This window comes from Hemitrygon akajei, chromosome 7 (genome assembly GCF_048418815.1).
Source record: "Hemitrygon akajei chromosome 7, sHemAka1.3, whole genome shotgun sequence".
NCBI classification, from domain to species: Eukaryota; Metazoa; Chordata; class Chondrichthyes; order Myliobatiformes; family Dasyatidae; genus Hemitrygon; species Hemitrygon akajei.
In genome coordinates, this window is record NC_133130.1 from 47,131,726 (window position 1) to 47,155,437 (window position 23,712).

A 23,712-nucleotide genomic window follows, 5' to 3' on the forward strand; every position below is an offset into this window, starting at 1 on the left:
TGTGGAAACCATAGAAAACGTGCAAAGGAGATTTGCAAGGATGTTGCCTGGATTGGGGAGCATGCCTTATGAAAACAGGTTGAGTGAACTCGGCCTTTTCTCCTTGGAGCAATGGAGGATGAGAGGTGGCCTGTATAAGATGATGAGAGGCATTGATCGTGTGGATAATCAGAGGCTTTTTCCCAGGGCTGAAATGGTTGCCACAAGAGGACATAGGTTTAAGGTGCTGGGGGGTAGGTACAGAGGAGATGTCAGGGGTAAGTTTTTTACTCAGAGTGCTGAGTGCGTGGAATGGGCTGCCGGCAATGGTGGTAGAGGTGCATACGATAGGGTCTTTTAAGAGACTTCTGGATAGGTACATGGAGCTTAGAAAAATAGAGGGCTATGGGTAACCCTAGTAATTTCTAAGGTAGGGACAAGTTCAGTGCAACTTTATGGGCTGAAAGGCCTGTAGGTTTTCTATGTTTCCATGTAGAAAGTTTTCTTGCCTTTCCATCAGTTTCTTCACAGGGTATTGATTTAAATCCAGGACAGAAACATGAGCATATAAGGTTAACTGCACCTTACAGTGGCTCCTTCTTTCATCTCAGACACCTGTCTCATAGAAGGGAAAGGCAGTGCATAATACAGTGGAATATTATCCCTCGTCCGCATCACAAAAACAAAACCAGTATTCATCTCAGTGCTGATTGGAGGCCTTGAAGGCCTTCAATTCCCTGCACTACATCTATGGCTTTACTTCAAGTGGTACTTCATTTGCTGTAAAGCAATTTGAGCCATCTTTGTATTGTAATTCATAATTTATAAGCAATATTCTTTCATTTAAAATACCATTCAGAAATTGGTGACTTAGCATAGGCGGCAACTAGATCACAGCATTCATTACTAGTTCAGCAATGGTATCACATTTTCACTTTGATTAACTACTGGATATACATGACCATGCAGTTGAGAAAGGACAGGTGGACTGAAGAGCAGATTTGGAAGTGAACTCAGGCTGTGGGAGGAAAATGAATAAAAATTGGGGGAGAGGGGGAATGAAGAGTATAGGAAGGAGGAGCCAAGCATGGGCACAGGGAAGAAGTGGGAATGAGGTAGTTGGGGAAGTGGAAGCAAGAGGCATAGTCGTGCTTGTGGTCCTACCAGACTTAGCACCTGGAAGTGAAGGGGTCAATGAGTAATACAGAAACAAAATTCAAATCAAATCTATGCACATCTTTCAGAGATTCAACTCTTTCTGGACTACCATCAGTTCAGTGATTTCCCAAAGCACGCAGTAAAACCACAACCTGTGGACACCAACTGCATTGAAATGAACCTAATGGAAATCATCAACCAATGGGGGGAGGGGGGGTGTGTGTGTGTGTTCTTATGTTTTACTTTAAGAAAATAGTGCAGGGGGCTGAAAATCCAAAGAATAAGATGGTTGGTGTTTGCTTGTATTGTGGTCATTTATTCTTAAGATTTTCAATGACATGAATCATATCAAGAATGATCAGTTTAAGTGTCCTGGTTTAAGGTCAGGGCATGAAGGGATACAGGTAGAAGGCAGGAGATTGAGGCTGAGAGCAAAATTGGATCAGCCATGATGAAATGGCGGAGCAGGCCTAACTCTGCTCCTACACCTTACGTTCAAATGCACGTTTCGTCAAAGAATTCGGCAAGACCCCATTTTAATATATTCATCCAATCTGAATGAACTCGCTAACTGATGTCAAACTGCAAGTAATTCCATCCAGTTGGCACAAGTCTATTGAGTTATCCGAACTAATTTCATTCCCAATATGAACCAGCAAACAGAGCAAGCTTTCATCCTTGAACCTCAATGGATTAAAAAAAATCAGTTGAACTCACCTGCTCCAACCACAGAAGGGTTGCCTTGACTGTAGACAGAGTTTGTTTTAAATTAAATTATTCCCCATTTACAAGTGTTACAATTCAAACCTATTTTTGAGGTAAAGCCATAAATTTAGCCAAAATGAAGATATACTTTCTCTTTGACATCTATACAAAGGCTAAGAATATCACTACTGTCTGATTATATGCAACACTGCCATTAAAAGTTATGAAACATTCACATCATTAAATATTTGTTCAAATATTAGATGTGTGTCTTCAAGCCATCATGTCTGAACTAAGTTACTGTAGTTATATACTACTGTTCTAATCATTCAGATTGCATTTGAAAACAAGAAGACCTCAATTGTAATAAGCCTAGCTTTTAAAGTATCCTGTTATATTGTATTCAACCTGTATATTAATAGGATCGCCAAATGGAAATTTGTAATATAAAGATTACTCAAATTACTATTAACATTAAAACAAATAGCTTAGTATAAACAACACAAGTCAATTTCTTGGGAACTGATGAATAATGCTGATTATTCAGCATTATGATGATTTACAGGTTTGCCATTCTACTATTATGCAAAAATATTTCATTAATCAGGAAGCAAAGTATAAAACTGGCCACTTAGTTCAACAAATTCCAAAATGGCATCCAACATATTAGTGCCAGAGGCCATATTGTCGAGGGTGTTTGTTTGCACAAACATAGCTGAAGATCACTGCAGGGTAAGCAAATTATCACAGAACAGAGCACACAATGGTGATTGACATGATTGACAATAATACTGCTGTTTTGGAACTCAATCTAGGTACAGGTCGACTTTCACTAATCCGGCAGCACTGGGACCTGCGGATTGCTGGGTTAGTGAAAATGCCGAATTACAGAAGGATCACATTAAGCAATAAGCTAATCGCCTCATCATACCTTTAAAATGTCATGTAAATCAGTACAAGTTAGATAATAATGAAACAGAAATATTAAATGAGTAGCAAGTAGAAATTTGAAATTACAGTTGCGCAGAATATTTGAAATCAGTGCTGGATTCTCGAAGGAACCAGATTACAAGTAGTCGGATTAGTGAAGGTCGACTGTTAATCTCCCCTACTACTAAACATAAGCTCAGCATCATGAAAGGACTATTTGAAAAGATCATCAACTATATGCAGCCCAGCTGATGTCTGATTTAATGTAGTAATTTGTACGATGGTGCAGATGTGTCACACAAAATATCTGAACACTAACTAGAGCATTGGGTCAGATGCTGAAGGAATTTAAACTTACTTTAAGGTCTCAAAGTAAACTAGTTCCTTGCAAAAACTGGTGATAAAGCACACATTCCACTTGAAGTTTAGTTTGACTGGGTAAGTGAGCAAAGGTGACTTAGAAAATGATCAGCTACTGGTAGAAGGATAAGAAAGTTGAGACAAAGGGCGCCCAGAAAACTACATTTGACAGAAGTGTTCAAAAGCAATTCCTCACCAAGAGGCAACGTAAAATTTCCTCACTGACATCACATTGTCAAAATGAGGAAGCAAAGACATTAAAAATGAAATGAACTGACATCCTATGTCCTGGCAGTCATCACAAAGCCCTTGATCTGTAGCAATCCATGGGCCACCAGCACTTGAGTAATACTCCATCCAAATACATTTAGGGGGGCTTCCATCTGAGAAATTGTATCAGGAGTACCTAAAATGAAGTCTATTGTAAAGAATTTGTGAACCAGGATCTCATATGCAGTGGAAGAAACACATTCTATCACATCCGATATACATTCAGGAGGTCTTTGACAAGATGCCACATGAAACTGCTAAACAAGATAAGATTCCATGGTATTACAGGAAATATACTAACATGGATAGAAGATTGGATGACTGGCAGGAGGCAAAGAATGGGGAAAAAGAGGGCTGACAGTGACAGGTGGTGTTCCACATGGCTGGTTTTGGGACCACTTCTTTTTTACATAGCGTGTCAATGATTTGGATGATGGGTTAATGGCTTTGTGGCCAAGTTTACAGATGATTCAAAGATAGTTGGGGGTGGGGGGGGGAGCAGATAGTGTAAAGGAAGCAGAGAGTCTGCAGAAGAACTTGGACAGGCTAGGAGAATGGGAAACGAAGTGGCAGATGTAATACCGTGTCGGGAAGTGTATGGTCGTACGCTGTGGTAGAAGGAATAAACCTGTAGATTATTTTCTAAATGGGGAGAAAATTTAAAAAAAAATCAGAGGTGCAAAGGGACTTGGGAGTCCTTGTGCAGAGTTCCCTAAAGGTTAACTGCAGGTTGAATTGATGGTAAGGAAGGTAAATGCAAAGTTAGCATTCATTTCATGAGGAGTAGAAATATACTATGAAATGTGATGCTTCATTAGTTGCACACGGAGTATCATGAACAGCTTTGGGCCCCTTATCTAAGAAAGGATACGGTGGCATTAGGGAAGGTCCGGAGGTGGCTCTCGAGAACAATTTTGGGAATAAAAGGGTTAATGGATGAGGAGTTTTTGGTGGATCTGGACCTGTACTCATTGCAGTTTAGGAGAATGGGGTGGGGGGCGGGCGGATCTCATTGAAACCTATCGAATACTGAAAGGCCTAGATAGAGTGATGTGGAGAGCAAGTTTTCTATAGTGGAGGAGTCTGGGACCAGAGGCACAGCATCAGAATAGAATGTTGTCTCTTTAGAACAGAGATAAGAAAGAACTTCTTTAGCCGGAGGCCTGTGAATCTGTGGAACTCATTACCACAGAAGGCTGTGGAGGCCAAATCATTAGGTATATTTAAAGTGGAGGTTGATAGGCTCTTAATTCGTAAGGGCATCAAATATTACATGGAGAAGGCAGGAGAATGGGGTTGAGGGGGATAATAAATCAGCCATGATGGAATAGTGAAGCCTAATTCTGCTCAATGTCTTATGGTCTTGTATATCTTTTACAAATAGACCAGATCAAAGCTATTCGGATAGCATTTAGCTTGTATTTTACGGTTGGTCAAATGTCTAAGTGGTCTTCCATTGATTCTGTTATGGTTATTATTCTATTATAGATTTATTGAGTATGCCCACAAGAAAATGAATCTCAGGGTTGTATATGTAGTTTGATAATAAACTTACTTTGAACTTTGCTCAGAAATGTTAAGTCCTGAATTGTGGTTTCCACTCGCATTTTACCGGAGTTTTCCGATTTAGTCCTCCCTGACTCAGCCTTTTTATTCACTTTGCAGTCTTACTGAGCAATAATCACTTTTGTAACTTGTCTCTTGCCTCCGCCATTTATGTGGCTATAAAATATCCACTCTTGCATTCTTATTAATATTTACTGATTTGTAGATGTTTATAGACATCAATATTGGGAATGTAGTTGACAGTGAGGAAGGCTATCTGGATCAGCTGGAGAAATGCAGACAAGAGTGAGGTTTTGCACTTTGGGAGTACAAATTAGGGTAGGACTTACACAGTGAGGGGTGTGGTAGAGCAGAGGGATTTGGCAATACAGATCTATAATTCCTTGAAAGCGGTGCTGCCAGGTAGATAAGGTCATAAAGAGAGCATATGGCTCATTGGCCTTCACAAATCAAAGTACTGAGCAAAGAAGTTGGGATATTATGTTGAAGTTGTATAACATCGTTGAGACCTAATTTGTGTACAGCTATGGTCATCAACCTACAGGAAAGATGTCAATAAGATTGAAAGAGTGCAGAGAAAATGTACAAGGATTTGCCAGGACTTGAGGACCTGAGTTACAGGGAAAGGTTGAATAGGTTAGGCCTTTATTTCCTGGAGCATAGGAGAATGAGGGGTGATTGATTTAAGTATACAAAATGATAAGGGGTCAGATAAGGTAAATGCAAGCAGGTTTTTTTAAACCACTAAGGTTGGATGAGACTGGAACTAGAGATCATGGACTAAGAGTGAAAGGTGAAATGTTTAAGGGGAACATGATAGAGAACTTCTTTACTCAGAGGCTGGTGAGAGTGTGGCACGAGCTGAGCGGAAGTGATGGATATGGGTTCAATTACAACATTTAGTAGAAATTTGGATGGGTACATGGATGGGAGGAGTGTGGAGGATAATGGTCTGGGTGAAGGTCAATGGAATGAGATAGATTAATAGTTTGACATAAATTATTTGGGCCGAAGGGCCCATTTCTGTGCTTTTACTGTTCTATGACTCAAATTGAATTGCATCATAGTAAATAATTAGATATTCTCACGCAGCATGCATGTATCCAAACACCAAATGTAAGATACTACAAATAGAAAGGCATCTTGGGACACTGGAGCGCATTTATTGCAATATGATTTTCTACTAGAATTGCTTTGCTATTAATCATTTAAGATATCATTGCTGTAGTGACTAGTGGTGTTCCACAGCGTTCTGTGTTGGGACCGCTTCTTTTTAAGTTGTATGTCAATGATTTGGATAACAGAGTTAGAAGCTTTGTAGCTGAGTTTGCGAATGATGCAAAAATAGGTGGGGGTGCAGGTAGTTTTGAGGAAGCAGAGGCTACAGAACTTAGAAAGATTAGGAGAATGGGCAAAGAAGAGGCAGATGGAATACAGTGTTGGGATGTGTATGGTCATGCACTTCGGTACAAGCAGATGTGGAGGTCAAGTCATTGGGTACACTTAATGCAGAGGTTGATAGGTTCTTGATTAGTCAGGGCATGATGGGATTAAGGGGCAGGAGATTGGGCTGAGAGGGAAATGGATTAACGATGATGAAATGGCTCGATGGGCCAAATGGGCTAATTCTGCACCTATATCTTGTGGTCTTATGAGGAGCACTGCAGTCCAGCTGTTGACCAACAAATCCAATAACCCTGGATTAACCCTGACCTTTGATGCTGTCTGTGTACAGATCGTACATTCTCCTCATGATTGTGCAGGTTTTCTCTGGCACTCTGGTTTCACCCTTTTCCCAAAGGGGTGCATAATAAAATGCACCTATTCTGTTGGTGTGTGGTGGAACCTGGGGAGGAGTTGATGGGAATGCTGGGAAAACAGATAAAAGGAAAAGGGGGAGAATGCAAGTTCTTTGTGAGCTACCAGCTCATATGGCCATTTTGAACATGGGAAGGAGTATTTAATTTTAACAGCAGCAAGATCATTTACCATCGGAGGATCATTAAGATATTCTTCAAAGTATCTCTTTCTCATCAATCATGAGTTGCCTCGGTGATTCACTTCTGGCAAGATAACTTTGCACCAGCACCATTTCCTGCTTCTCTGTGATAATCAGTCTGCTTGTCATATGACTGAAATAATCTTTTCCTGTAACAATTTTGCAGCATTTTACAAGCCAAATTTAGACAGGCAGATGGTGGGGGGGTAGATCCAAATAGGTTGCCAACATAAACCACAGAAGCACCGTTTCAGATTATTATGATCACTGTAACCTATACATTTAAATGGTTATTACTGATCAAGATTTTGCAATTCCAGCACTACCCAATGCAGAAAGGTAGTCCTTGTCACAGCTCTAAAGACAAAATGTTGTACATCTAAGAAACAGTTGGGTTTCTAAATTTGGGCTTCAAGATCCATCATAAGCGACAGAATTCTGCTAAACCCAGCTTCATAATTCATGACTCTTGATGTTCCACATCAATTCTATCAATTACACTCATCAAAACCACCTGACTAGGACAGTATCGCGCTAATGAAGTTGAATTTTGAAAGTGGGTACAAAAATTACATATAATTCTTGATTGGACAACCAGAAATTAAAAAATTAACTTCTAGTTCTCTCTTCATGATGGCATAGTACTTCAGAACCCTACACAATATTGGTTTGAGAAAAACATGGGTAAAAGGGAAGGAGCGTGCAGGAGAGGTTACAGTGATCTCCCAAATAAAGAATAAAACAAAATGTTTTGAAATGGATATGCATTTAACTTGAGGCAAGCTGGAGACAAAATTGAAAAGGGTGCTGAATACAGGAATGAAGGCTTTATATTTGAATGCATGCAGTATACATAATAAGGTAGATGGTCTTGTAACACAGTTAGACATTGTGGGCATCACTGAGTCGTGGCTGAAAAAAAGATCGCAGCTAGGAGCTAAATATCCAAGGGTACACATTGTTTCGAAAGGACAAATGGATGGGCAGATGGGGTGGGGTTGCTTTGGTAAAAAATGAAATCAAATCCTTAGAAAGAAGGGACTTAACATGTGAAGATATAGAATCCATGTGGGTAGAGTTTAGAAACTACAAGGGGAAAGATGGCGGCACGACGCAGTTTGCAGCAGCCACTCCAGAGCTGATATGTTATTTGTTTTATTTGTTAAACGGGGTGACTTGTGCAATCCTAATCTGATGAAAAACGGACGTGGGAGCACGGAGGAACATCTGGAAATCTCCAGGAAGGCCTTCTTTGTTGCTGCTGCTGCTGTGAGGTCCGGATCTCTGCTGAGAAGAACAGGCCCCCAGTCCTCGGGGTTGCGTTGCCGGTGGCTGTTGGCGGGGGCGTCTTAATACACTCGGAAGAAGCTCGGAGAAGCTGTGCCGGAGGGGATGGTCGGAGGCTCAGAGGTTCGATGGACTCGGAGTCCGCTGCAGTCGGAGCGCTTTCACTGTGTGCTGTGTCTGCGAGGCTGGGTTCGACGGAGCTTTCATTGTGTGCTGCGTCTGCGAGGCTGAGTCCGGCGGCGCCGTGGAAGTCCATAGCGGGTATATTCCCTTCTGCCACCGGCGTGAGATGACGAGTCTATCGGGACCCTGAGAACTTATGGAAACTGTGTGGTGGTTTCTTTCAAACTTACAGTCTTTTAACATCTTTGGACTATTTTTACTGTGCCCGTGGTCAATTATGCTATTGTTTGCACTGTTGTAACTATATGTTGTAACTATGTGGTTTTGTGCAGGTCTTGTAGTTTTAGTTTTTGGTCTTGTTTTGTCTGGTGAGTTTGGAGCTCCTTTCCAGGGAACGCACTAAGACGGTAGCGCGATATGAATATGCAGCAGCCTCTCCGGACTCTGGAATGGGGATTGCCAAACATTATGTGGATTTTCTGGTGTAGTCTGTTTTGTCATGTGCTTTTGTGAAATCATTCTGGAGGAACGTTGTCTCATTTTTTAAACTGCATTGCAGTTGTGGTTTCTAAATGACAATAAATTGCATCTGAATCTGAAAAAAAGACCCTGATGGGAGTTATATACAGGCCTCCCAAAAGTAGCCAGGATATAAGAAATTAAAAAAGCATGTAAAATGGGCAATATTACAATGGTCGTTGGGTTTTTCAATGTGCCAATAGATGGGAAAATCAGATTGAGAAGGAATTTAAGAGAAGGAAATTGTAGAGTGCCTACATGATGGCTTTTTAGAGCAGCTTGTGTTCGAGCTCACTAGGGAAAAGGCAACTCTGGATTGGGTGTTTTGCAATGAACCAGTTTGATTAAGGAGATGAAGGTAAAGGAACACTTAGGAGCCAGTGATCACAATATGATGAAATTAACCTCAGATACACAAGGAGCAAAATAGATGAAAGAATGGATATTAGACCACTAGAAAATAATGCTGCAGAGTTAGTAACGCGGGACTAAAAATTGCAAATTGCTTCAGTCTTCACTGTGGAAGACACCAGTAGCATGCCAGAGATTTGAGATAGTGTCAGAGGGAGGAGGCCTGTGTCTTCGATACGACCAAGGAGAAACCTGAAATGTCACAAAGTAGATAAGACACCTGGACCAAGTCTCAAGGTCCTGAAAGATGTCGCTGAAGAGATTATGAGGCTGTAGCAAAATAGTGATTCTTCAAAGAATCGATACATTCTGGACTGGTTCAGGAGGACTGAAAAATTACAAATATTACTCCACTCTTTAAGAAAGGAGGGAAGCAAAAGATGGGAAATTAAAGCCAGTTAGCCTTGCTTCAGTGGTTGGGAAAAGAGGCTTCAGTGGCTTCAGAAAGGAGGAGAGTGTGCATGGACTAAGTTAACTCATCCCGTTATGCCAACAGAAAATAAATAAAATACCTCTTTCCTGGGAGAGCAAGGATCTTAACCTAAAAGACATATAGAATTGTGTGGTGAAAGCTGCAAGCCACAGGGCCAATCGATCTCCTATCATCCAGGAGCAATTGGACAAGAATTAAGGAAAAGAAGATGTGCATAGAAAGGACACACACTGCATAAGCCAAGTACCAGGCAAGCGCTAATGTGGATTTCCCAGGGAAAGTGGAAGCTGGCCAAAGATGCCTGGTAATGCAACCTAGAAGCGGACACCAAGAAGATGAGCCATACTTGGGGTCAATTTCAAAGAATAGCCCAGGACAGTGGATTCTGATGAGCTACTTTTTGTGGTCTAGGCTCCAGTAGGAGTAATGGGCCTAACTAAATTTCTGGTTGTCTATCTATGACTAGTAATGTTCCATAGGGCTCAGTGTTGGGTCCATTACTTTTCATGTTAAACAGTATGTTAATGATATGGATGATAGAATTGATGGCTATTTAGCCACATTTGCAGGAAATACAATAATTGGTGGAAGGGCAGGTAGTGTTGAGGAGGCAGGGAGTCTGCAGGAGGACTTGGACAGATTAGGAAAATGTGCAAAGATGTGGCAGACGGAATACAGTGTAGGAAAGTGTACGGTCATGTATGTTGACAGATGGAATAAAGGCATTAACTATTTTCTAAATGGGGAGCCAATTCAGAGATTGGATGTGCAAAGGGACTTGGGTGAACTAGTGCAGGATTTCCTAAAGCTTAACTTGTAGGTTAAGTCAGTAATAAGGAAGGCAAATGCAAAGATAGCAAGAGTATAAAAGCAAGGATATAATTATGAAGCTTGAAAAGGCATTGGTCGGACTACATTTGGAGCATTGTGAGCAGTTTGGGCTTCATATGGATGCACTGGCATTGGAGAGAAGTTTATGAGAATGACCCTATGAATGAAAAGTTTATGTAAGAGGAGCGTATGATGGCTCTGGGTCTGTACTTGCTGGAACTAAGAAGAATGAGGGGGAATTTAATTTAAATCTGCAAAATATTGAAAGGCCTAGATAGAATAGAAGTGCAGAGGAGGTTTCCAGTAATGAGACTGACTTGAACTAGAGGGCATAGTCTCAGAATAGAAGGACGTCACTTTAGAACAGAGATGAGGAACAATTTCTTTAGCCGGAGGATGGTGAATCCTTGGGATTCATTGCCACATACAGCTGTGGAGACCAAGTTATTTGGTATATTTAAAGCAGAAGTTGATAGGTTCTTGATTAGGAACGGTACCAAAGGTTATGAAAAGAAAGCAGGAAAATGGTTTTGAAAAGGGATTATATATGAGCCATAATTGAATGGGGCAAACTTGAAGAGCTGAATGGCCTAATTCTGCTCCTATATTTTATGGCTTTATTACTCTAATGTTGGAAAATGCCCAGTTATGGAAAATATACAAAAAGATAATAATGTTTGGCTAAACACAGAGCTGTATAAGATAATAGTGTTGAAATCAGATCATCTCATATTATATGGATGTTTGCAGTTTTTAAAAAGAAATTTCCAGCTGTAATGGCTTTGACAGCTGGTTGACAGCCTGCCACATTATGTTGTCACAGGATTCATCAGGCAAAAATGAACGATCATTTACACAAAAAAATTTACTATCATCTAAATAAAACATGTTTTCATTTTTGGATGAATTGTCCATCTTTGGAAATAAATAAAGTTACCCTGTGACAAATAAGGTCTGATTTCAAGAGCTGTCCACTAATTCTCACTATTCTAGTTCATGTGCAATTGATTTAATTAAGCTCCAAAGCAGAACACTACATTCAAATGAGGAATTCTGCTGCTGCATGTGTGCAACAGAAGCCAATTTAGTGTGGCTCGACCAACGGAAATCAGATTGGCAGGCAGTCATGAAGTCACGCTAATGGTTACCTTGGAGATCATCCTTATCAGCTGCCAAAGGATAAATTGTATTGAGTAGAATGGGAATAGAGATTACGTATACAAAATTCAGCAGTTTGAATGCATAAGCTTTTAAACATTACTGTATTAAAATATCCAGAATCAGGATGATATAAAAATAATAATTTGAATTTAAATTTGTTTCCTTGAATGAGATAGCAGTATAAATTTTCTTAATTTCTAATAGTACAGGTAATCATCCATGAAATCTGATTTAATCTTTTTTTTGTTGACCTCAGAAATTATAAAGAGATAAAAAAGTATTCTCAAAATCTACAGAAAGGCTTTGATAGCTGAGACTAGTAAGTACATACAATCAAGATCCAATAAAAATGTCAAAATACAGCTGGTTGATCCAATTGTTATCTTCCTCTTTCAAGAACTGTGTTGATGACAGTGAATTACAACCATCGCTAATACCAAAAAGCACTGAATACTATTATTGAGAAAATAAGACACTGCAAAATCACCACAGCTTCGAGATGCTCGAGCGCTTCAAGTACCTAGCTGTGATATCACGAACTGTCTATGCTGGTTCAACCACGTAGACGCCATGGCTAACAAAGCACACTAGCACCTTCCTTCCTCGGGAAGCTCAAGAAATCTGGCCTGTCCCCATTGATCCTCACCAGTATTTTTTCCCACAGGAGGTATCGTGACTTGGTCAGGTAAATGCTCTGCCTTAGACTGCAGGAAGTTATGGACACAATTCAATAATACATCATGTAAGCCAGCCTCCCCTCCATGGATTCTATTTATACTTCTCATCGCCTTGCTAAAGCAGCCAAGGGAACCCTCACACTCCCCCTCCCCACCTAGACATTCTCTCTTCTCTCTCCTTCCATCAGGCAGAAGATACAAAAGCTTGAAAGCACATGACACCATACTCAAGAACAATCTTTATCCTGCTGTTACAAGACTATTGAATGGACTCTTGACCTCAAAACCTCCCTCAACATGCACCTTATTGTTTACCTGCTCTGAGTTTATTTGTAACTGTAGCACTATAGTCTGCATTCTTTTATTGCTTTACACCAAAGCTTGGTATATGATCTAACTGCTCCAATGTTTTCTATGACAATAATAAACCAATTTACCAATTTAAGATGTTCCGGTTACTCAGTAACTCTCAACAACTCACTCAAAACCAGTGACTGAATGGATTGTATTGAGACTGCATTCAATTGATAGTTCTATTTACACCAGAAAACATCAAGTGCAATGTGATATTTATTCTTGTGTGAGCATAGGAGAAGACAGGATTCAGCTGCCACAAAAGCTGAAGGTACAAGCTTGTATGCATGGCATCACACGATTTCCTAACCCAGATTCTCATCCTGTAGTTTACTGAAAAGTGTTTAATTTCCTGATGGATTTTCGATGACAATGTGTCAATTTTATAGCTTTGATCCTTGTTTTCAAGTTTGTTCATTGCCTCCCTACCTGTAAACTTTGCAGGTCCTAAAATAAGTACATTCCAGTTGTGCCCTCCTACTTCATTGCTTCATCATCAGTGGTCTTGCATTGAACTACTTAGTATTGCTAATAGTATTCCTTGTTAAAACTTTATTTGCCCCCTCTCCTCTTCTGCTGCTAGGTTTTAAACTCTCCTTGGCCAAACTTTTGGCCAGGCCATCTAACTTAATTTCTCTTCAAGTGACCCCATTGTCACTTTCATATGATTATACTACTTTGAATCTTCATGGGATACTTAATGACATTATAAGTATTTTTTTAAATCCTGTTCTAATACAAAAAAGATATAATTTAGTGTACGTATTTAAAATGTAACAGGTGAAAGTGAAGCACTGAACAATTGATATGGAATTAACAAAGGCCATCTCTTCTAGAATAGCAATGTGCATTTTATCTTGTCCAGTCACCAACTAAACTCCTCTGCTCATGAAATAGTTTACAGAATTCAAGTAGCAAAATATCACACTATCTGAGAGCAATTATTCAGTGTGAATGTTCCCATATTCTGCAGCATGTACAAAGATGTCTGCATTGATCAATAGAATACTCAGTTTAAATAATTCACAAGTGAACTAGATCAAATCTTTTTAAAGAACAAATCAGGACAGGAATAAAACAAGCTTGAGCCTGGCTACAAAGAGCTTTAAAATGTAAACTGCATCGTCTAATTTGAATTTTTAATCCGGCTTTTTATGCAGATCAGACAACTCATCATTTTATTTACTACTCATTATTTATTTCACACTAACATTGGACAAGAATCATAAGCACACAACCTCATTGAATGAACTGTTTTCTGTAATTCCCTGCAGAATAGCTGAAAAGGATTTTAAGTAACAAAGTGAAACCAACAGCAGCACCAGTTAACTAGAGCACACGTGCCACCCCAACCGTATTTGGTGCAGTTACGCTTGGACAGCAAATTAAATAAACACACAATCATACAATTGTTAGTTACTGGTTGTTTAAAGAGAACAAATCACCAGCTTGCATTAACATACCTCTCAATGTTATGATATAGCAGATCCAGTAAAAACAAATTATTCCATTTGTCATTTAAGAAAGTGTAAATAGGACATTGGGAACAGAATTAGATAATTTAGGATTTGGGAGGTGAAAATGTACATTTAATTAGCACAGTGAGGAAAAGAACAGATAACATGAACAAGGTAGTGACAATTATCCAAATTTTACCTGGAGTAAACTGAGGTACTGATACTTCAGGGTGAAATCACACAAATCAGTAATTAAAATGGGCACTTTCCGTCACGAGTATAGTACACATTTATGTATCTGATCATTAGTCGTACTTGTAGTGGTGACATTACTCAATGTGTAATACAAGTTTCAGTCCATATCGACTATAGCTCAGCATTTGATACCATCATTCCCACAATCCTGATTGAGAGGTTTCAGATCCTGGGCCTCTGTACCTCCCTCTGCAATTGGATCCTCAACTTCCTAACCAGAAGACCACAATCTGTGCGGATTGGTGATAACATCTCCTCCTCGCTGACGATCAACACTGGTGCACTACAGGGGTGTGTGCTTAGCCCATTGCTCCACTCTCTCTATACCCATGATTGTGTGGCTAGGCATAGCTCAAATACTATCTATAAATTTGCTGATGATACAACCATTGTTGGTAGAACCTCAGTTGGGATGAGAGGGTATACAGGAGTGAGATATGCCAACTAGTGGAGTGGTGCTGCTTGGCACTCAATGTCAGTAAGACAAAAGAGCTGATTGTGGACTTCCAGAAGGGCAAGACGAAGGAACACATACCAATCCTCATAGAGGGATCAGAAGTGGAGAGAGTGAACAGTTTCAAGTTCTTAGATGTCAAGATCTCTGAGGATCTAACCTGGTCCCAATATATCAATGCAGTTATAAAGAAGGCAAGACAACGACCATACTTCATTAGGAGTTCGAAGAGATTTGGTATGTCAACAAATACACTCAAAAACTTCTATAGATGTACCACGGAGAGCATTCTGACAGGATGCATCACTGTCTGGTATGGGGGGGGGGGGGGGGGGGGGAGAGAGAGAGAGGGAGGGAGGTTTCTGCACAGGTTTGAAAGAAGCTGCGGAGGGTTGTAAATTTAGTTAGCTCCATCTTGGGTATTAGCCTACAAAGTACCCAGGACATCTTCAAGGAGAGGTATCTCAGAAAGGCAGCATCCACTATTAAGGATCCCCAGCACTCAGGGCATGCCCTTTTCTCACTGTTACCACCAGGTAGGAGGTACAGAAGCCTGAAGGCACACACTCAGTAACTGAGGAACAGCTTCTTCCCCTCTGCCATCTGATTCTTAAATGGACATTGAATCTTTGGACACTACTTCACTTTTTAAAAAAAAAAGTATTTCTGTTTTTTTGCACAATTTTTAATCTATTCAATATACGTATACTGTGATTGATTTACTTATTTATTATTATTATCTTACTTTGGTTTTTTTTCTTCCATATTATGTATTGCATTGAACTGCTGTTTCTAAGTTAACACTTTTCACATCACGTGCCGGTGATAATAAACCTGATTCTTAGGGTTTAAACCTGAAATCAGAGCCCAAAGTTCCACATTTGTTCAATATGAATGTCAGAAGAACTAGAAACACGGTGTGCCACACTTGCTTTGCTCAAAATTCAAGGGATATCTGTTTATATCAGGATACTTCACAATGAAATTTATACAACTCTCTGGAGACTGCTTCAATGCCTATACACAAACTGCCCAAAAAGTACTTTTTGAAGTACGTGATTTTAAGAAAATAATTTTACATGTGGCTCAATGACATTTAGGAAGTACCAACACTGTGGGGCTAGCTTGGCAGTTGACTCTGGGAAAATGGCTGATCCTGGAGAAGACACAGAAATGCACTAAACTGAAGAACCTTTCCCCGCCAGCTTGTCCCTGTCCTCTGCTTACTGATGTTATGCTGGAGTCTGACTGCCAGAAAGATCTTTTCAGTGTCATGTTCTACAAATCAGCGTAGATGTCCATCATGAAGTTTTCGGGCATCAAAAAAGTACAATCCAATTCCTTCTGAGTCAACAGAGTTGTGAACCCAACTTTGTAAAATTATTTGGCATCATGGATTGACCATAAGACCATAAGACAAAGGAGCAGAAGTCGGCCATTCAGACCATTGAGTCTGCTCCACCATTTCATCATGAGCTGATCCAATCTCTCCTTTAGTCCCATTCCCCCGCCTTCTCACCATAACCTTTGATGCCCTGACTACTCAGATACCTATCAATCTCTGCCTTAAATACACCCAATGACTTGGGCTCCACTGCTGCCTGTGGCAACAAATTCCACAGATTCACCACCCTCTGGCTAAAAATTTTTTCGCATCTCTGTTCTGAATGGGCACCCTGCAATCCTCAAGTCATGTCCTCTTGTACTAGACTCCCCCACCATGGAAAACAACTTTACCACAGCTACTCTGTCCATGCCTTTCAACATTCGAAATGTTTCTATGAGGTTCCCCCTCATTCTTCTAAACTCCAAGGAGTACAGTCCAAGAGTGGTCAAATGTTCCTCACATGTTAACTCTCTCATTCCCAGAATCATTCCAGTGAATCTTCTCTGAACCCTCTCCAATGTCAGCACATCCTTTCTTAAATAAGGAGCCCAAAACTGCACACAGTATTCCAAGTGAGTCTTACCAGTGCCTTATAGAGCCTCAACATCACATTCCTGCTCCTATACTCTATTCCTCTAGAAATGAATGCCAACATTGCATTCGCCTTCTTCACCACCGACTCAACCTGGAGGTTAACCTTAAGGGTATCCTGCACGAGGACTCCCAAGTCCGTTGCATCTCAGAACTTCGAATTCTCTCCCCATTTAAATAATAGTCTGCCCGTTTATTTCTTCTACCAAAGTGCATGACCATACACTTTACGACATTGTAATTCATTTGCTACTTCTTTGCCCATTCCTCCAATCTATCCAAGTCTCTCTGCAAACTCTCTGTTTCCTCAGCACCTCCACCTATCTTTGTATCATCAGCAAACTTAGCCACAAAGCCACCTATTCCATAATCCAAATTGTTGATATACAACATAAAAAGAAGCAGCCCCAACACGGACCCCTGTGGAACACCACTGGTATCCGGCAGCCAACCAGAATGGGATCCCTTTATTCCCACTCTCTGTTTCCTGCCAATCAACCAATGCTGTATCCACGTACGTAACTTTCCCGTAATGCCATGGGCTCGTATCTTGTTTAGCAGCCTCATGTGCGGCACCATCAATTGTTTGAGTGGTGATTGATTACAAAGGCAAGCTAGGATGTTTCCTAACTTACAGAGAGTTAAGAATTGTTGAGCAGATATTTAGACACCCAACTATCAAAATTTCAAAGTTAGTGGATCAATGAACTGTTGCTACTTAGAGATGACTGTAATTCAAAAAAAAAGGATATTGTACTTCAGTTGTACAGAGCTTTGCTGAGAATCCCTCTGGAAAGCTGCATCAGCTTTGGGGACTAAACCATGCACTTTCTGGCCTAGCAGAAGAAATAGTTCATATTTGCTACAATTATACCAGTTAAAAATATTAGACAATAAAGAAATTAAAACAAACTTAGTTTGTACTTCAGTGGGTTTAAAAGGGACATCGTATTTAAAATTAATAAAAACTATGTGCAGAGGCTGTTTCCTCTAAGGGAATCCCGTGCCAAGGAATGGTATTGAAATTAGATCTCTTGTTCAGTTACTTCACAAATTCTTTGTTTAAAATTCCTAAATTGGCATAACAAGTAAAAGGACTGCAGACAGATCAGTAATTATGTCTCCAAAACTTCTGCTACAGAGCTCAGACTTTCACACAAAAGGCAGCTGAAATCTGGAATATAAAGTTTGAAGACGTATTAAATGCTGGGTTCAAACTGGAATAAAAATGAATGATCCAAACTGAGTTAAAGGTCAGCCACAGTCAAAATGAATACTAGGACAGGACTGAGGGACTAAATGGCCAATTTCCATTCCTATAATAAATGATCCAAGGCACAAATCAGCAAACAAAGCAGGGAATGCTGGAAGTACTCAGCAGGTTAGTCAGTATCAGTGGGAAAGAATCAGGCTCATCACCACGGGTTAAAACAATTGGAGTTCTGATGAAGGGTCATTGTCCAGAACTATTACTACCACTTTGGAAAATTCGTTGATCATAGATCAACATTATTCAAAAGCACGACATGGGAGCTGTCTGAAAAAGCATATATTATAGTTCCAAATGAAAGAGCTAGTGTAAAATTCTTCAGATCTTACAACTGAAAAGGAATCATTACAAACAACTTAATTATCAAAGCTCTTGAGAATTTGTGCATAATGTAATACAGGTTTCAATAACAGTAGTTGTTGCTAACCAAGAGTAATTTTTACTGCTTTGTAAGATCTTTCTCAAATAGTGTTGGCAAGCTGAAGTGGACCAAGCTCCGGCATTTAAATCACCAAAAGTGCAATAACAGTCTAGATGTTAGTCAGCTTACTTCTTATACACACAAGATTCTGCAGATGTTGGAAATGCTGGCATCTTGATGAAGGGATACAGCCCAAAATATCATCTCCTAATTCCTCTCCATGGTTGCCGCCTGACCTGCCAAGTTCCTTCAGCATTTTGTAGGAGTTGCTCTGGTTTATTTTTTTTTTACATTGGGTTTCTCAGATGCATTATCCACATGTCTTTTGTAATGCTGACTATCTGCCTGCCTTAAAAACAAGATATGGACCAACTTTTAGCTGGGGTACCACAAGATGCCATGGCAAGCAGTGAAACAGTTTATACTAACGTAGCATACTGATGTAGGCTAATGTTAAAGATGCTTACAGCTCCTCTCCCCTCCCCCCACCGGGAAGGTCAGATCACAACCTGGTGCATCTCAAACCCTGCTATGTGCCTCTGGTGAAGAGTAAACCTGCAACCTCGAGGTCAGTGAGGAAATGGTCGGGGGAGGCTTATGAGGCACTCCAGGATTGTTTTGAGGTGACAGACTGGCAGGCCCTTTGTGAGCCACATGGAGAGGACATTGATGGGCTCACAGAATGCATCACTGGTTACATCAACTTCTGTGTGGACTACAATGTTCCAGCAAGAACTGTCCTTTGTTATTCAAGTAACAAGCCATGGGTAACAAAGGACATTAAGGACATCCTGAACGTTAAAAAGAGGGTGTTTAGAGATGGAAATAGGGAGGTGCTGAGGACAATACAGAGGGACCTGAAAGCCAAGATCAGGGAGGCTAAAGACAGGTATAGGAGGAAACTTGAGTGGAAACTCCAGCAGAACAACATGAGAGAGGTCTGGATTGGGATGAGGATCATCACTGGGTTCCGGCAAACCAGCAACAGAGGAGATGAAGGCAGTGTGGACAGGGCCAATGAACTTAACCTGTTCTTCAATAGATTTGACACTGTGGCCCCTGCCCATCCCCCACATGATTCATCTGTTGTCGGTCCCCAACCAACACATACTCCGCTCTCCCCTCCTACCCCTCCTCACAGTCACAGCTCTCGTGACTACACCCCTCCCTCAACTGAAACCACCACAGTGGGGTTCACAGCTGAACAGGTGAGAAGACAGCTGAAACGTCTCCATCCAAGCAAGGCTGCAGGCCCGGATGGTGTCAGCCCCAGGGTGCTCAAAGCTTGTGCCCCCCCAGCTATGTGGAGTACTTCACCATGTCTTCAACCTGAGCCTGAGTCTCCAGAGGGTTCCTGTGCTGTGGAAGACGTCCTGCCTCGTTCCTGTATCGAAGACGCCGTGCCCCAGTGGCTCCAATGACTACAGACTGGTGGCATTGACCTCCCACATCATGAAGACCCTGGAGAGACTTGTTCTAAAGCAGCTCTGGCCTATGGTTAGGCCACACTTAGACCCCCTCCAGTTCACCTACCAGCCCCGACTAGGAGTTGATGATGCCATCGTCTACCTGCTGAACCGTGTCTACGCCCACCTGGAAAAGCCGGCGAGCACTGTGAGGGTCATGTTTTTTGACTTCTCCAGTGCGTTCAACACCATCCGCCCTGCTCTGCTGGGTGAGAAGCTGACAGTGATGTAGGTGGATGCTTCCCTGGTGTCATGGATTATTGATTACCTGACTGGCAGACCACAGTACGTGCACTTGCAACACTGTGTGTCAGACAGAGTGGTCAGCAGCACTGGGACTCCACAGGGGACTGTCCTGTCTCCCTTTCTCTTCACCATCTACACCTCGGACTTCAACTACAACACAGAGTCTTGCCATCTTCAGAAGTTTTCTGATGACTCTGCCATAGTTGGATGCATCAGAAAGGGAGATGAGGCTGAGTACAGGGCTACGGTGGGAAACTTTGTCACATGGTGTGAGCAGAATCATCTGCAGCTTAATGTGAAAAAGACTAAGGAGCTGGTGATGGACCTGAGGAGGGCTAAGGCACCGGTGACCTCTGTTTCCATTCAAGGGGTCAGTGTGGACATGGTGGAGGATTACAAATATCTGGGGATACAAATAGACAATAAACTGGACTGGTCAAAGAACACTGAGGCTGTCTACAAGAAGGGTCAGAGCCGTCTCTATTTCCTGAGGAGACTGAGGTCCTTTAATATCTGCCGGACGATGCTGAGGATGTTCTACGAGGCTGTGGTGGCCAGTGCTATCATGTTTGCTGTTGTGCGCTGGGGCAGCAGGCTGAGGGTAGCAGACACCAACAGAATCAACAAATTCATTCATAAGGCTAGTGATGTTGTGGGGGTGGAACTGAACTCTCTGACGGCGGTGTCTGAAAAGAGGATGTTGTCCAAGTTGCATGCCATCTTGGACAATGACTCCCATCCACTCCATAATGTACTGGTTAGGCACAGGAGTACGTTCAGCCAGAGACTCATTCCACCGAGATGTAACACTGAGTGTCATAGGAAGTCATTCCTACCTGTGGCCATCAAACTTTACAACTCCTCCCTCGGAGTGTCAGACACCCTGAGCCAATAGGCTGGTCCTGGACTTATTTCCACTTGGCATGATTAACTTATAATTATTTAATTATTTATGGTTTTATATTGCTATATTTCTTCACTATTCTTGGTTGGTATGGCTGTAACAAAACCCAATTTCCCTCGGGATCAATAAAGTTTGTCTGTCTGTCTGTCTACCAGATCAGTGAGATCTTCTGGACTGGTTTTGATTGCCCAAAGGAACAGAAAAGAACTTCTATTTCCCACTCCCTAGTTTTGACCTTGCTGTTTATTCTGTTTCTGAGCCTTGCTCAGAAGATTGCAAAGGAACATCTTGTCACCGTGCTCTACGCATCATAAATGTGAGCCCAAACCACCATTCATAAAAATGGGGAAACCTTACTTGTCATATTCTATCCCCCAACTTCATTCAATAAAACCTTCCCAGATAATGAACATATTGCTGATCTCTTTAAAAAATCTTCAAAATTAACCTAAAAATTAATTATTTCTGGATAAACCCCTGTTACAAAAATTATGAAACTAATATTCAAACATTTGATTTAATAAACAAGTGTTCCACCCAGGCACAGAATCAATATATTTGTTGCTGGGGATACGGCATGTTCTGACATAGTACGAGGGGTGATCGATAAGTTTGTGTCCTAAGGTAGAATGAGTCAATTTTAGAAAGCCTAGCACATTTATTTTTCAACATAGTCCCCTCCTACATTTACACATTTAGTCCAGCGGTGGTGGAGCATACGGATCTTGGACCTCCAGAAAGTGTCCACAGCATGGGTGATTGATAAATTCATGGCCTAAGGTAGAAGGAGATGAGTTATACAGCTCTCATTATGCACATGCAGGGTCAACTCTTTGAGTGATTATGCAGAAAGTTTGAAGTTAATAAACTCATCTCCTTCTACCTTAGGCCACAAACTTATCAATCACCTCGCTGAGTTATTAACATGAGTTATTAACTTCAAACTTTCTGCATAATCACTCAAAGAGTTGAACTGCATGTACATGTAACGAGTGCTGTATAACTCATCTCCTTCTACCTTAGGCCACGAACTTATCAATCACCCACTTTCTGGAGGTCCAAGGTCCATATGCTCCACGATCGCTGGACTAAGTGTATAAATGTAGGAGGAGACTATGTTGAAAAATAAATGTGCTAGGCTTTCTAAAATTGAATCCTTCTACCTTAGACCATAAACTTACCAATCACCCCTTGTACTGTATTGATTTTATGCTTATTTCCTTAAGGACGTGTCCTTCGCCCACTACTCTGCTCTCTCTACACCCACAATTGTGTGGCTAGGCTCAGCTGAAAGGCCATAAATAAATTTGCTTATGATATCACTATTGTTGGCAGAATTTCAAATGGTGATGAGGAGGCGTAGAGGAGAGAGATTGATCAGCTGGTTGGGTGGTGTCACAGCAGTAACCTTGAACTCAACATTAGTAAGAACAAGGAATTGACTGTCGACTTCAGGAAGGGGAAGTCCAGGGAATACACACCAGTCCTCGTTGAGGGATCAGAATTGGGAAGGGTGAGCAGTTTCAAGTTCCTATGTGTCAGCATCTCAGAAGATCTAACCTGGGCCCAACATACAATTGAAGAAGGCATAACAGTGGCTAATATTTCATGTGGAGTTTGAAGAGAATTGGTATGTCACCAATGACACTCACACATTTCCAATGACATACTATGGAGAACATTCTAACTGGTTCTATCACCATCTGGTATGGAGGGGCCACTCCACAGGATTGAAAAAAGCTGCAGCAAGTTGTGAACTCGGTCAACTCCATCATGGGCACTGCCCTCCCCAGCATCCAGGATACCTTCAAAAGGCAATGTCTCCCAAAAAAAGGGCTGCATCCATCATTAAGGGTCCCCATCACCCAGGACATGCCCTCTTGTCATTGCTGCCATCAAGGATGTGGTATAGGAGGCTGAAGGCACTCATTCAATGTTTCATGAACAGCTTCTTTCTTACCACCATCATATTTCCAAATGGACAATGAACCCACGAACACTATCTCAGTAATTTATAGTTTTTATTGCACTGCAAATACTTTCCCCCTTTCTGTACTTATTGAATTTTAAAATATATATTTTGTGATTTAGTTTTAATGTATTGCAATGTACTGCTGCCAGAAAACAACAAATTTCACAACATGTGCCAGTGATATTAAATCTGATTCTGATATACATACACACATACACAAAAAACCCAATTCAGCACTACAGATTATACTAAGGCTTGCATTTCATAAAGGTATCCAGTAATTGCATTGGAGAACTTCTCAATTCAGTATTTCTGGTTACTTTTTTTAAAAAAATCAACTGTGTTCCACCAGCATTTTGTGTGAACTATAGCATCAAGCTCACATTGATGCAAAGTTAGTCTGAGTTCCTTCCATTGGTTGGAAAGTTCCACCTCCTCTCCGCTATAGATAACGCTAGACTGTCTCAACCTAGCTTTGTCTAAAAGTAGCTCCACAGCAAAATGTTGGCCACCAACCAAAATAAAT

General features: G+C 41.0%; 1 protein-coding gene across 15 annotated transcripts in view; it reads right to left on the minus strand.

The window, feature by feature from the left end:
• Nucleotides 1-23,712, minus strand: part of mark1 (MAP/microtubule affinity-regulating kinase 1) — a 180,068-nt gene that overhangs the window by 78,749 nt on the left and 77,607 nt on the right. The window lies entirely within an intron of this gene.